We start from the raw sequence: 16262 nt of genomic DNA, 5'->3' as shown, positions 1-16262 counted from the left end.
CAAGGGAGAAAGAATTGAAAAAGCAAAAGGCTTTAGAGAAAGCTGCTAAACTGCAGGTAACAAGAACATATTTTTTGTAGAGTGGATCATATATTTGTATGACTTGCTTTAATGAATTATTGATGCATATGAGGATTGTGTATAATGATTAGTGTGTTCCATTTATTTTTAGGCGCAACAAACATCAACTAATAGAAAAAAGAGTGAAAAGAAAATGGTGAAGCGTGGGGGGAAGGAAGAGAATTCTGAGGACTTTTTTGACCCTGAAACACCTTTTGGCGAGAAGAAAAGACTGTCTAGTCAAATGGCAAAGCAGTACAGTCCTACTGCAGTTGAGAAATCGTATGTGTTGTTTTTCTTTTAATCTCTTCCTGTATGAAATTGATCATAATTGAAACTTTTGTAGTATTTTCATCCTTGATTTTGCTGATCTAGGTGGTATGCATGGTGAGAGAAATCTGGGTTCTTTGTTGCAGATGCGAAGAGCTCCAAACCCCCATTTGTTATCGTGAGTTTCTTTCTGGAATTCTTTAAAAAAATTTCTGGAATTATAAGAACATTTTCATTCGTTAATGTTTTTTGTTTTCCTATCACAAAGGAAATTTTGAACAGAAACAAATAGTGACTTTGGTGTGAATTAGATTTGAAAACAACTTTCATGTGCATCTTGGGTGGTTTTTAACATCTCTAGAATATTGAAGAATATGGTTAAAATTTTTCTGAGAAGCAAAGCAAACTATTGATAAGCAAAGCAAACTATTGATAAGGGCTTGTATATTTTTGCAACTGACTGGAATACAAAGAAATTATCAAGTAGTGATGCAATTGTGACAACACAGAATTGAAGCCCAGCTCCTAGGATTTGGTTGCAATGTAGGATGAGGTTGTAAATTGGAGGGATTTGAATAGCAGAGATGAGAATAGTAACTAATATGGATGAGACTGAGGAATATTTACTATGATTTGTTTTCTGCCTGTCTAACAAGAAGTTTTGTTGGCAAAAAACTATTTCTTGTAAAATTTTACTCAATTCATTGTCAATTAGTTTATTAGGATTTGAGCTATGACTGGTTAAGTTTGCCCATACATTCTGGCCATTTGAGTTTTTGGTACTAACTGTCTGTTTAACTCCTATGAAGTATGAATTGATTATGTATGTAAAAATTTTAATCTTGAGAATTTAGCCATTTGATAAATGCAATATAATCTTACCTATAAAATAAAAAATAAAAAATAAAAAATGAATGCATTATAATCTTGAGAATTCTCATAAGTATAAATGTACAAATGTAAAAGAAATGTATGAAGCGTGCTATGCAACATGTAAAGACGAATTGATTAAGTTAAATGCAAGTTTAACCGAAAGGAGTAAGATACAAGTATGTATATTTAATTAAATTACCTGGTTGTGTACTCATAATTTCTGTTCTTGACTCAGTTCTTTTATTTTGCAGATCTTGCCACCTCCAAACGTGACTGGTGCCCTCCATATAGGCCATGCCCTTACTGCTGCTGTAGAGGTCCTGTGGTTTCCTAAAATTTTATGTTTATGCTATACATCTTCCATCTTCCTTGTGGGTTTTTTTTAATATGAATTGGTATATACTACGTGTAGGATACGATTATTTGCTGGCGGAGAATGTCTGGATACAATACCTTGTGGGTTCCTGGTATGGACCATGCTGGGATTGCAACACAGGTTCTTATTCCTTTTCCTATTTAAACAAGTTGTTAGTATATTATGGTTTTTAAAATTTCTGTTTACTGTTGACCTTGAGTGTAACAACCCAAGGAAAAGTGCCAACATCTGCCTTATACCTCAAAAAGGACTAGACACAACTGTAGCTTCTTGTGGTTGTTAATAAAGACTAGATCTACCTAGTATATGCTCGATGTACTCATTACACACCCACAGAACACAATCAAATTTGGGTCATCACAGTGAGCATTTAGCTTTTTGCAGTTCTATATTGCTCAATGACATGTAGCTTTGAGAATGTTAGTGGGCATCTTTTGGGTTGGGGAGAGTGAGGCCACATATTAATCAGTGGCATGATGCTGTATGAATGCTATCCGTGCATCCAACATCCTGTGAGATCTTTGGTTGTTAAAGGTTTGTGGGGATTGGTAGGAGCCATATAACTCGGTAGCATAATGCACACAGAAGGCTCTGTGTGCATCCAACTTATTTATAAGATGTTCTACCAGCACTGACCCTCACACATGTTATCATCCTTTAATTGACTGAATTCAGCCCTCACCATTCAGCCCCAAAGAGACATCAGGACTGCTGCTTTTGCTTATTTTTACCCCGAAGCTTTGTAGGAAACTGAAAGCTATATGTGGCCTCTGCATTCTGCGCCCAATGTTTTGCATAAATCAATCTGAATTGGCTTTGGACCGAATCTGTGTCTAGGGAGGACCTTTGAATGGGTCCAACCATATGACTAGATGGCATTGTCAGGCTTGAACTTATTATATGTCATATGCCTTTCAATAAGCATCTTTGGCTAATAGCCCATTTTCAAGCTTGCTTTACCCTTCCAACAAATATATACTTATGCTTGCAAGTTGTAAATGAATTTGAATGTTATTTACAGTACAGGCTATTTGCCACAATCTGAGGTGTTTTATTCTTTTTACTTAATCTTTTTAGGTTGTTGTGGAAAAGAAGATAATTCGTGAAAGAAAATTAACCAGGCATGACATTGGTCGAGAGAAATTCATATCTGAAGTGAGTTCAAACTCTCTCTCCCTCTCTCTCTCTCTCTCACACACACACACACGCACACATTTATCCTGATGTTTCCATTATATTGTGTTGAAAGGTCTGGGATTGGAAAAACAAGTACGGTGGCACCATTTTACAACAATTACGTTGTTTGGGTGCCTCTCTAGATTGGTCTTGTGAGGTAAGGGTTCAGTTTGATATAACCATTTTTACTTTGTCCATAGATAGTTATGTATCGTGATATATAATATTAATAAATGTATATGTTGGCCCATATCAATTAATCTGTAAAATGGATACTCATACAAATTAATCATGTTCCAGCAATCAAATCTGAACTGGTGAACAAGGACATTCAGTCCTCTGCTCTACCATCTATGGATAAAGCATACCATTCTTAATGATTTTCTTTTTTTTTTTTCTATCAGATTCAGTCACGAATCTCTTATTCTTTCTTCTTCCCCCATTCTCTGAGTGATTTTGCACATTTTTCTTCTTTTCAGTGCTTCACAATGGATGAGAAAAGATCAAGAGCTGTGACCGAAGCTTTTGTTAGGCTTTACAAGGAAGAACTTGTTTATAGGTATGCTTTGACATCAGGGGAACTTGTGTATTCTTTATCATGGTGGTCATCCATGTTTTTTTTTTTTGAAATAGCTTTATTCATAATTTTTGAAATGTGTTCTGCCTCTGAATTAAGTTCTGTTTCAAAGTTCTGACCTAAATTTGGATACAGATAGTAAATTAGTGTTGGCCAACAATAATATCAGAAGCTTCCTACTGAGATGATTCCGAACACCCCCCCCCCCCCCCCAACCCCATCCCTTTTAAATCGCCCAATAAGAGAAAATAAAAGAAAAGTGGCCTTTTTACTGCATGTTGTTTGTAAGAAATATTAAATATGCTAAATTTACTTTTGAGGGCTTTACATATTTCATTGTATAAATGATTGTTATTAATTCTTAAGTTAATAATTTTAAACTTTCCTAGCATTCATATTTTTCTTTTAACTTTACAACACCTTTACCCATCAGGGTGAAGCCTAGTGGTTGAACCTATCTAAATATTGTCTTGGTCAAGATTGCTAATTTTTCAAATTTAATTTCGTATTAATTAGTTATTATTATGTCATCATGGTATGACTCCGGTTGAATCTTGGTTTGCTCTTTAGTTGAACCCTGGTGTAACCTCAAAACCTTGAATCTCTCATTGACTTATAATGCTATTTGTCTGCTGTTTGAAGTTTCTCTATTACATCCTTTTCTCGCAGAGGTGAACATCTAGTGAATTGGGATTGTGTGTTACGGACTGCTATATCTGATATTGAGGTAAGTCATGTCCTCTAGCATGCAGTTTTTATAATGAATTCTTTTAGATTTTTTTTTTTTTAAATTAAAAAAAAAAAAAAAGGCCTTTCATGGACTCTGAATTTATTGAAGTTACTTGTTCTTGAAGGTAGAGCATATTGAAATCAAAGAAAGGACTTTACTAAATGTTCCAGGATATGAGAAACCTGTGGAATTTGGTGTTTTAACTTCATTTGCTTACCCTTTGGAAGGGGAGCTTGGTGAAATTGTTGTGGCTACTACTAGAGTGGAAACTATGCTTGGAGATACAGCAATTGCTATACATCCTGATGATCCAAGGTACAATCATCTTCATGGAAAATTTGCCATTCATCCCTCTAATGGAAGAAAGCTTCCTATAGTTTGTGATGCGACTCTTGTTGATCCGAAGTTTGGGACAGGTGCTGTTAAGGTAAAATTATTTTAATGGCTATCGAAACTTGCATTAAAATTTCCTTCTAAATTTTATGTTTCTAGGATGCAATAACTCATATTCCATGAATGATCCTACAGGTTACCCCGGCTCATGACCTGAATGATTTTGAATTTAAAGAGTGTCATAATTGTGAGTCCATCAACATTTTTACTGATGATGGGAAAATAAACAGCAGTGGTGGCTCAGAGTTTGCAGGGATGCCACGATTTAAAGCTCGAGAGGCAGTTATTGAATCATTACAAAAGAAGGTATTGGTGCTACATAAATGTGTATATAAGTTAATTAACTTAATTCTGTCTGAGGCTATAAAAATTATATTCTAGATATAACATATTTTTTGTAAGTCACATTATGGAACTTTGGGTGAGGGTGATTGAACATAGGTTAAGACACGAAATGAAACTTAATGTCAGAGAATTAATATGGTTTTATGCTAGAGAGATCTACCTTGGAAGTTATTTTCTAATTATAATTATTGGAAAAAAGACGAGGAAAAGTTTCTTAAGATGATTTCGTCATGTGTAGAAGTACAATAAAGGTGAGAGGCTCCAAATTCTAATTATAATTATCGTGTGTATAGAGTTTAAATCTAATATATCTAATGTAGGGAAATATCATAATCAAATTTTTTTTTTTTACTATGTTCCTAATTCTAATGGATAAGAGGTTGTCTTGTCTACAAAACCATGTTTTGGAAGAGTTGGTGTAACGAGTGAGAGAGAACAGTACAAGGGGAAAAAATTTAAAGAACGAAGACAGAGTGACAGAGTTTCCATCTGATAGTAATGGGAAGAGAGAGAGAGAGAGAGAGAGAGAGATCGGTCATTCTTAATAAATAGAAATAAATTAATGAAATTAAAAAATAAAACAAATCCCTGTGTGGGGTGCTGTAGCTGTACCAGTAGTAAAGTCCATTTTTTGTTTGTTTCCTGTTTCTTTTATTATTTATAATCTTTAGATCACACTGTTGGGGTCCATGAGTTTTAGAAAATGAAAACAAAAAAGGCTGAAAAAAGCCTGACCAAACTGGCTCTTAGTTAGCAGATTTTCTTGTTTTGTAGGACGAAGTGGCTTGTGTTAGTGAACAAACACTATGAATTACTGGTTCAACTGAAGCATAAGATAATCTTAATATGAATTTTTGATTCTCTAGAAGTATTTTTTTAGCTCCATTGTGGTTCATGAGAGAGAGAGAGAGAGAGAGAGAGAGTGACAAAGGATTTACGGTGGTCTTTTGTTTTCAGTGTAGGTTGCTATACGAATTTTGTTCTGGAAAATTTTTTATTTGGCTAAAATTTGCTCCACCATGTTAGTTTTTCTATATCAGGATTGGACTATTGTCATGTTAGTATAGTTACACTGTTCTTTTTTTTGTTTTTGTTTTGATATGTAGGTTTAGTGTGCGTTTGGATACCGCTTATTTTGCTAAAAACTGAAAAGAATAAAAAAAATAATTTCTGGTTACTGTTTATTACTGTTCACTACTGTTCAGAACTGTTCATTGGCCTAAATACACTGTTCATGTCCCATGAACAGTTCAAGAAAAAAAAAGCCAAAAACATCAGATGCGCAAACCAAACGGACACTTAATGCTCTGTTCTTGGTGTCTGAAAGCATTTTTGATAAATTCTCTCTGTATGACGTTATATTTATCCTATATTCATGTAATTTGTGTCCAATTCAAAATTTGTTTGACCACTTCATGTAACACTGCAAGTTTATATTATTTGTGTTCTTTTTTTATTATTTGTATAAGGGCTGCACAAGTTACCTTACAGAAAAAAAGAAACGAAAGTTAAAGGCTGCACAAGTTTATTTCACTTGTATAGACAATATACAACATAATATAACAGCTATTCTATGTTTATCTATTCTGCATGTGTGATACTATTTATTACACAATGTTTTTATTTCTTTGCATTTAGGGTCTTTATAGAGGTGCTAAAGGTAATGACATGCGTCTTGGCATATGTTCAAGAACCAATGATGTTGTTGAGCCACTTTCAAAGCCCCAATGGTATGTTAAATGCAATAGTATGGAGAGGCAAGCCCTAACCAACGATGTTGTGGAGCCACTTTCAAAGCCCCAAGGGTGTGTTAAATGCGATAGTATGGCAAGGCAAGCCCTTAATGCTGTCGAGGACAAGAAGATTGAGATCATCCCGAAACAGTATGCTGCTGACTGGAAGAGGTGGTCTTACATATCTTCTCACCTTGCTTTGTAATGTGTTCACATCATAAGGAGTAAATACATACTGAAAAGCAGTGCAGAATATGGACCAGATGATGTCCTTGCCTGATGCAACTTACTTTCTTAAGGTTGTTCTGCACTGTTTTTTTGAAAAAGAGTTATTTTGGAAGTATCTTGGTGGGTTATGACTTATAATCTGCCAGGCGTGCTCCATTTAAGTTGCTTTTTAGCATATCTATTTTTGACACGTTATTCTATACTTAAAAAACTGATTATTTGGGTCTTAAACATCACAGATGGCTTGAAAACATTCGTGATTGGTGTGTCTCAAGGCAACTTTGGTGGGGTCACCGTGTCCTTGCATGGTATGTCACTCTGGAGGATGATGAGCTGAAGGAATTGGGTGCTTACAATGACCGTGACCACTGGGTGGTTGCAAGAAATGAGGATGAGGCTTAGGAGGAGGCTAGTCAAAAATATAATGGGAAGAAGTTTCTCTTAAGTCAAGATCCTGATGTGCTTGATACATGGTTTTCTTCTGGTCTCTTTCCATTAACAGTTTTGGGCTGGCCAGATGATACAGAAGATCTAAAGGCATTTTATCCGACTTCAGTTTTGGAAACTGGCCATGATATTCTATTTTTCTGGGTTGCTCGCATGGTAATGCTAGGAATGAAGTTGGGTGGTGAATCTGGAGATGTACCTTTTAGAAAGGTAACTTGACCTTGCCCTATTATATCTTTAGAGCCATGTTATGATTATTTTTGTCCTAAGTTGCATAATACACAGCCTATAACTTGACATTTGACTAAAGATTCAATATAATATTATAAGACAAATATTTGTTAACTACATAATATACTCAGACTAAATATGACAATAGCTTAAAGTTCAGGATTTATTCAGATGGTAGTTGCTCCTTTGCTCTTGCTCAAGTTAGACCTTCTCCCCATAATAATTTGGTGGGGATAGCCACAGAGGTTCTGGTTTCAAGAGATATTATTTGATGTGTACATTACTAATAAAAAGATACATCTGTATGTTCAGATGAAGGATGAATGGTTTCTTGTCAATATTGAGCAGTAAGGGATATATATCCTCAAGATATGACCAAAGGCTGCGTTTGTACTCTGAAATGATGGAAGTGAAACAAGAAAAGGTCCTTATGGTCTGTCACATAATCTCCATCTTTTGACCTGATGTTCACTCCATCAATAATATGCATACTTGAATTTGTGCAAGGCTCTTTTGTTGTGGCCACTGGGAAACTTCTCAGATACATTGTGGTGTGTTTACTTTCCATGACACCAGAAACATTTGGGAGCTACATTACCAGATGATCATAAAACAAAGAAAGAACCTCCTTCCCCGAGTTTACAGTTTAAAACTCAAAAAATGGGGCCTAAATATTTCTTGTCCTTTGTAAGTTTATATCATACCATTAACAGGGTTGAGGGTTATGGTGAGGAACTATGAATGCTCTTGCCCAATTTCAGTCTAGTGGCTGTAACATATTTGATATATGTGGTTGTGCCACAAGTACCAGTTAAAGCTGCTTGCAGATATGTATACATGCATTTATGTATGCCAATTCTCTTTGGATCAAATGCCATCTCCATCTGTAAACAAGAGCTAGTGTGAGTTCATTAGTTCAATCCCATACGGATGCATAAGATGCTTTATTTGAACAATAGCTATAAAGCCTTAGTCCAAATGGGGTTTGCTATGGATTCGCAATAGAACAATAGGAGTCGACTATGCATAAGTTATTAAGTCATAAAAAAATGTAGTCAGTATATTGGAATTTATTTATTTATTTTCTATATGGTGTACATTTTCCTGTGCAAATCTATTATAATAATTGAGGTGACGTGATTTGATTGAAGCACCTTAAACTCTATGTAGGTTTATTTGCATCCCATGATTCGTGATGCACATGGGCGCAAGATGTCTATGTCCCTGGGAAATGTCATTGATCCACTTGAAGTAATAAATGGGATATCCTTGGAAGGTCTTCATAAGAGGCTAGAGGAAGGTAACTTAGATCCAAAGGAACTGACTGTTGCTAAAGAGGGACACGGGAAAGACTTTCCTAATGGTATTCCCGAATGTGGTACAGATGCTCTCCGCTTCGCACTTATTTCTTACACAGCTCAGGTTCATTTCTTTAGCCATCTTTCTATCACCTTTTTTTTTTTCCTGTTTCCTTTAATTGAATTACTGATATAAGTAATCATTTTGTCTTGCAGTCTGATAAAATAAATCTGGATATCCAAAGAGTGGTTGGGTATCGTCAGTGGTGTAATAAATTGTGGAATGCTGTACGATTTGCTATTAGCAAGTTTGGAAATGATTATGTTCCGCCCGCAAATGTAAATCCGGATAAATTGCCATTTAGCTGTCAATGGATACTCTCATTATTAAGCAAAGCCATATCCAAAACTATTACGGCTTTGGAGTTGTATGAACTCTCAAATGCAGCAAGTACTGTGTATTCATGGTGGCAATACCAACTGTGTGATGTTTTTATTGAAGCAATTAAGCCTTTCTTTACCGGGAATGATCCAGAGTTTGAGTCTGCGAGAAGTTCTGCTTGAGACACACTTTGGTTATGTCTTGACAATGGGTTGCGATTGCTTCATCCTTTTATGCCATATGTTACAGAAGAATTATGGCAGCGCCTTCCTTCATCAAGGGACCAGACAGCGATAGAATCAATTATGATGTGCAAGTATCCATCAATTGTAGAGGTAAGTTAGGTTTTTAATATAATGTTATTATCATTTGATGTCCACGATTGATTCAATATTGTAAAGATTCAATATAATATTATCACTAACTACCAGTTGTAGAGGTCATGTAATTTTTTAGTTTGAAAGAGAAAATTAGACCACAGATAGGGTGAACCATTGGATGGTTCCTCCTCCCCTTGTAAGAGTAAGGTGGAGGGTGCAACTGTGGGTTCATACCAATAAAAAAAGAACGAAAGAAAGAGAGAGACAAGGTAGACCATTAGATGGATGACTTGGATGTGGGGCTTGACATCTAATGTATAGCAGGAAGGCTCTTTCAACCAAAAGTATTCTGTTAGTTAAATTTAATAAATTTTGACACGTAATATTGTTCTTGGTAATGAAGGGATTGCCCTCTCACTACTTACACTTTCTTTTATAGTTCACTCTTTGATTCAAATAGTGACCAAGGATTTGGTGAAAAATTGATTGGCATGTTTTGCCATGAATCATGGCTTCTGGTTTATTGCTCCCTCCATCTCATATTGTTGGTCCTATTTAGAAACTTCTACTTTTTTAAAGGAGCATCATTTGACACATTATCTTTTAAATATAAAATTATAAGTTTTCAAAACTACCCTCCTTAATATAAACTTAAGTAAAGCCAAATGAAAAATGGGTCAAATAAATTAAAGGATCTTTTAGGAAAGTTATAGAATTGTGATTATTAATTTATAAAGCAGACAGCATTTTTGGATATCTTAAATGGAGTAGAATACCAACACTATTGAATGGAGGGAAAGTATGATAAACTTCATAAGTTGTTTGAAAAGGATATGATGGTAACTATTTGATTTATAATTCATATTATCAATCTTTTGATGTCTTCATGTTATCTCAGGGCTGGAGAAATAAAAGGGTGGAATATGATATGGATCTTGTAGATTCTGCAGTGAAATCTCTTAGGTCACTTGCAAATGAAAGACGTGAAAGGTACATGAAATCAAATTTTTTTTTTTTTTTTAAATTAAAAAAAAAAAAAATTCCTCTTCTTTCATTTGTTTTTTGCATCAACTAATTATTCTTTTGCTTACCATTGCACTTTCTTTTTGTTAAGCAAAACTCAAATTCTCAATTTCAATAAATAAATAAAAAAAGAAGGTAGAATACTAATTAGAGAAAGAGTCTGGGATATGGTATGCCAAGATTATCCAAATGGCAAAGCCTTGATGTAATTAAAGCCCAGAACTGAAAACATCTAATTCCAAAAGGTCAAGGAGGATCCCATTTAGGACACCAAACTAAAAGCTTAAAAAGGATGATCTTGGAAACAGCATTTTCATCATATGGATAGGGATCTTCACTCCCTCAAAAACTCATTCCTAGCAGTTAGCACTTATAGGTTCTCTTCCTTGCGTTGTTTGTCTTTATTGTCTTTTGAGGGTTCCCAATGTTCTATGGTTCCTGCTAAGCGGAATTGCAAAAGAAAGTTATTTTGGTCTTTATTTAGGGAATAATTGGTAACAATGTATGTTTTTAAAACCTTAAGGCCCACTTGAGAATGATGTGGTTTCGATCCCCTTGTTTTTTATTTGGTTGTTGAGAGAATATGGCAAAACATATAAAATCAATTCTTTATTTTATGATTCCTGATGTATTTGCCCAGTTTCTTTATTTATTTATTATTTGAAGTCAAAAATAACTAAGAGAGAATTATTAAACTTTATGAATTTTGTTTTCCAAATTTTTATTTAGCAAACAGAACTTTGTAGAAATGAGGATCAAATGTGAATTGTGGGATCGGATGCAATGATTGAAATCAATATCTCATGAGGAAAAAAAATGATAGGAGAAGAGAGGAAAAAGTTCTCCGTTTTTCTCTTTTGTAATTGAGGGAAAGTGGTGGCAAAAGTAATCTAGACAGGGCTCTAAGAGGCACTTCTAGTTCTACCTCATTCTTAACCCATGTGTCTGTCTTGACCCCCAAATCCTAACTCATAAAAAAGGTTGTACTCAGTGCACAAAGTTCCCACTTTTGCAGGGTCTAGAAGAGGTCATATGAGATAAATTTCACACTAATGAAATTGCCAATGAGCAGTAACTCAAATGGTTTCTCCTCTCATACATAAGGAGTGGAGGGTGAGGTTGTGGGTTCACAACTCATTAACTGCATAACTTACAATAAAAAGAATTTCATACTAATCAAACTGAGTTCTGGTGAAATTCAAATTTTCCTTTCCCATCTTTCTGATCAAATAGAGTGCCTGTAAATGTAAATCTGTGTAAGTTTATTTTATTTTATCTGAATTTGTCGCTAATGAGCTTTAGCTCAATTGACATCTCCTCACCTTGCAAGTGCTAGGTGCATGTGTAACTTCTTACCTAAAAAAAATTGAATTTTTCTGATTAAAAATTTTTACGTTACAAGATTCCCTAATTCTGGCTATGATTCTTCTGTCTTCAGGCAAGCAGCTCTTGTGCTTTGCAGAGATTCGGAATTTGCAGAGATTATTAAAAGCCATGAACTGGAAATTACTACTCTTGCCAATTTATCATCTTTGAGGGTATGTCACGTATGTTGCTCTTAAAGTAGCTCTTGTATATTCATGTTTGAGGCATTACTTATAAAAAAAAGATACATTCACACACAAACACACACACACATATATACACACCCATTTCAGACATGCTTTATGGATTCTTAGTTGCCAAACTTCTTCTACATATTGAAGTTCTCAATCCATGGACAAGATGATGTTTTCTGATTTGCTTTGTCTGCCTTTGTGTTGTATGTCTCATTTTAGTGAAGTCTTTGTAGCCACGTGGTTACATATGTGTCTTTGTATTAAAATGCTCCTGAGAAGTTATTCTGCTAATGTCTGTCTATCCATTTAGTTGGGTGAATAAGGGGCTGTTTGGATTGCAAGTTTTCATAACTCAATTCTTAGTTTCCATAACTCATAACTCAAAAATGGTGGGACCCATAGCAAAAAGGTTGTTTGGCGAACGATAACTTTGTTTTCATAACTCTATTTTCATCACTCAATTCTCTGATTTTTGAGTTATGAGTTATGGAAACTGAAAACAACCAAAGACTGTTTTCAGTTTTCATAACTCATAACTCAATGGCATTTTTGTAAATAAACACACATGGAGGAACCCACAGTCGCAGCTTTTGACCACCTTTTGACTTTTTTTTTTTCACTTGTTCGGTCTTCAGTTCTGGTTTTTTTTTTTTTTTTTTTTTTTTTTTTTTTTTTTTATATAGCTTCGGTGAGTTTGGGTACTAAAAACCAAAAAAAAAAAAAAAAAAGAGAAAAAGCTGCACCGGTTGATAGGTATGGGCCCACAAATAGTGTGAAAAATATTGAGTAATAGAAATTGGGTGATGATGCCAAATGGGTGTGAAAAATTGAGTGATGAGTTATGAATGATGGAAATTGAGTGATGAAAAAACCTTGGCCAACAACCCCTAAACTTTTTATCATATGATTGAATAAGATACTGAAGTTGACCATTAGCATTTGTTTAGCTGGGGTGATTATTGGGGGATGGAAAACTAATGAGGGAAAAGGGGAGGGATATCCTATTTTTTATGTTTTTGGTAACTAGGGGAGATGGGAGTGGATTTTGGTGGGGCTTGGGTGTGTTTTTCTTGGGTCCACTAAAAATGAATCCTCCCAATATGGGGAGAGAATGGGGAGGAAAGCGGGTTGATGGGGAATGACTCATAATTTTATTTGATAGTAAGTAATATTTTTGTTTTTTAATAATTACAAAGAAATTATAATGTAGAAAGGGCATAAAAGTAAATTTATAAAAAAAATTTTCCATCCTCACTTTTCTTCTCAACTAAACAAAAGATTTTCTATCCCTCCACTTTTCCATCCTTCCAATAAAACACACAAGGGAAAACTTAATCTTTTTTATCCTTTCATTTTTCATCCCCTCTGTTTTCCATTCATCCACTTTTTCATCATCCCAACCAAACAAAGCCTTATGCTGTGTGACTATATTAATTCTTGCTTTTGAATGGAGGCCAGTGTTGCATATTGCTAGTTCATTTCCTCTAATTAAAATACTTCTCTAATGTGAACTAAATATTATACAGGTAATCAGTGAGAATGATGTGACTACGGCTGGATGTGCGGTATCTGTTGTAAATGAAAACCTTTCTGTTTATCTTGAGCTTCAAGGAACTCTTTCTCCAAAGGTAGAATTTGAAAAGTAAGGTAAAAAGTGGATGAGATTCAAAAGTAAGATTCTGCTGGAAATTTCTCTGATATTTATCTCTCTCTAAAATTGGTGGTGGATTTTAAGTGGCACTTCCAATTAACAAGTAGAAATTAGAAAAAACAATAAGAAATGGTGTAAAGTTTGGGAACGCATAAAATGGTTCAAAACATTATGCAAAAGATTTTGTATCAAAGAAAGGCAAAATTCTACATTCTTTAGGCAAAAAAAATAAAGAGGCAAAATTTGTTGGCTTTTGTATAATTGCGTATGAGACTCATTAATTTCACCTCTGATCAAAGTATATATATTACAGTAGATCCTGGATTTTAAACTTTTAATTAGGTATTTATTTGTCCTGTACACTGCATGGTATAGGCATTTTGTTACAATCAGTGTACAGTTCATATGGAGAAATGAAATATGGTTGGGATAATGCCAACATACTTATAATCTGGGTTCAGGATGTAAAAGGCCATGAATTATATTGGATTTGTTCTTCATGTCAAGAAGTTTGTGTGAAGTGATATTGCCCAATTTTATTATATTCTGAATTAGATTTCTTTCTAATTGTTACTTTTATATGTGGTTTTTAAGCAGATAAATAACTTGTATACGGCAAGTTTTTATATTAAGGCTTATATTATTATTATTATTTAGACTTTGTGTTCAACCTTGTGAAGTAGTCTCTCATTCATGAAATATCCTTTTACTTGTTGAAAAAAAAAAAAAACCATCTTCTATGTTAAGGCTAAGCCTACTGTTCCTCGTAAGACTCACAACTGAAAATGTCAAACCTGAAAGGACAATGTATTGTTTTTCAATTGGTTCTATAGCGTTTAAAGTAGTTTTTGTGGTTAAGATTATGCAATGAAATTCTACAATCCTAGAATATAAGGGCTATATCCTGAAAGTGAAAATGAAAAGGCTAATGATGACTTTGAAACCGTCTTATTGCCAGGCACGGAAAGATCATATCAGCATCAATTGTTCTTTATTCAATTCTGAAATATTTCAATATTTTTATTCTTATACACGGCACTGTATGTTGCAGCTGGCTGATGTTAATTTTTTTTTTTTTTCAGGCAACAGGACAGGCTGTCCAAGATCATGAGTGTTGATGTGGCTTGTTTGGAAGGAGCGGAATAAACCAACTTTTGAAGATATGGAGAGCTCCTTGGATCAACTAAAACCTTTGTTCGCTCGAATTTCTTTTTTGTTGGTCCCAAATTTGGGGTTCTACCCATTATTCTTATATTTTAGAGTTCTAAATTTTTCTTAGATTTTTATTATTATTATTTTTTACTTTTGTACTCTTTTAACACTTTGTGTTCATCATTGTGAACATAAAAGTTTATATTCTTTAATGAAAATTAGTAAGTTGTCCATGCAATGCACGGATAATGTTGCAATGTTTTATGTAATATTGTTTTGAAGAATATTGTACATATATTTTAAGCATAATTTTTATAGAACTTTGTTAGTAATGAGTTCATTATAAAAAACAATTATAAATTATACACACATATCCATTATAATTATTTTGTTTAAGTAATGAGCAATTAAAAAACAACTTAAGAGGAATTCACTCCATATGCACTTTAGTACTCCATCAGATTCCACACACTACCTTGATTTTATAAACAAACCCAAATAGATTTCAATCAATGCCTTTCATAATAATGCTCGCGCGATGATTAATTTTATAATGCTTACCAACCATTGACAATTCATAATAATTTAATAGTTTTTGAAGTAGGGGTGTTGAACTCTATTTGGGAGAGAGTGCCCACAAATTTGGGCTAGGTATAATTTTCTTCCTAATACTTTTAAATATTATATATTTATTTTTATATATAATTAAAAAAATTTAGAATTATAGGGGGTCACTCATGGTCCCCTTGTTTAGTTTAGGCTTTAGCTGTAGCACTACTCGCAGTTATATAGGCTTTCCCATATTTGCTTGGTAAAAAATAAAATATAAAAGAGCCTACGAGCATCTTCAATAAATTAGCCAAAGTCATTTTTTGGAGAGCAAGGATGGACGAGCACTGGTTCAGTGGCATCTCAATATCTGGATGAATATGGATCTGTTGTGAGTTGTGACAGTGAAACCTTCATCCCATCCCTTTCAACTCAAAAAACGACTGGCATGGGGTTTGTCATTCGGAATGAGAGGCAATTTGAGAGCAGCCCTTAGTAAGAAGTTTTAACGCACCCTTGGGAGCTATTGAAGTGGAAGCAAAGGCCTCTGAAGTAGGTTTCCAATTTGCTAAAGATATGGGCATTCAGGAAATATTTGTTACGGAGGGTGATTCCCTTACAATGATACAGGTCTTGAATGAGCAATCTCCGCCCCTATTGTCTGTGACTTCGGTTGTTTATGGTATTTTGTTGTTCCTTCTTGACTTTTGTAGAGTTGCCTTTTCCCATGTTTGCATGCAAGATAATAAATCCGCACAGCTTTTAACTAAAAATATTCTAGACATTGATAATTTTCTTCTCAACTAAACAAAAGATTTTCTATCCCTCCACTTTTCCATCCTTCCAACAAAACACACAAGGGAAAACTTAATCTTTTTTATCCTTCCAT

At 34.4% G+C, this 16262-nt stretch overlaps 1 pseudogene across 1 annotated transcript; it reads left to right on the top strand.

Moving 5' to 3' along the window:
• Nucleotides 1-15061, top strand: LOC115968807 (annotated as a pseudogene). The gene is made up of 19 exons (XR_004086799.1): nucleotides 1-56; nucleotides 173-342; nucleotides 436-508; nucleotides 1455-1520; nucleotides 1616-1699; nucleotides 2657-2734; nucleotides 2829-2912; nucleotides 3235-3314; nucleotides 4002-4059; nucleotides 4187-4489; nucleotides 4591-4761; nucleotides 6439-6704; nucleotides 7001-7418; nucleotides 8610-8861; nucleotides 8954-9454; nucleotides 10338-10429; nucleotides 11901-12000; nucleotides 13548-13692; nucleotides 14755-15061. The product of XR_004086799.1 is annotated as a valine--tRNA ligase, mitochondrial 1-like (transcript).
• The last annotated feature ends 1201 nt before the right edge of the window (nucleotides 15062-16262 follow it).

Source organism: Quercus lobata, chromosome 11 (genome assembly GCF_001633185.2).
Source record: "Quercus lobata isolate SW786 chromosome 11, ValleyOak3.0 Primary Assembly, whole genome shotgun sequence".
In the NCBI taxonomy this organism is placed as follows: domain Eukaryota; kingdom Viridiplantae; phylum Streptophyta; class Magnoliopsida; order Fagales; family Fagaceae; genus Quercus; species Quercus lobata.
This window is presented reverse-complemented; position numbering and strand designations above follow the sequence as displayed.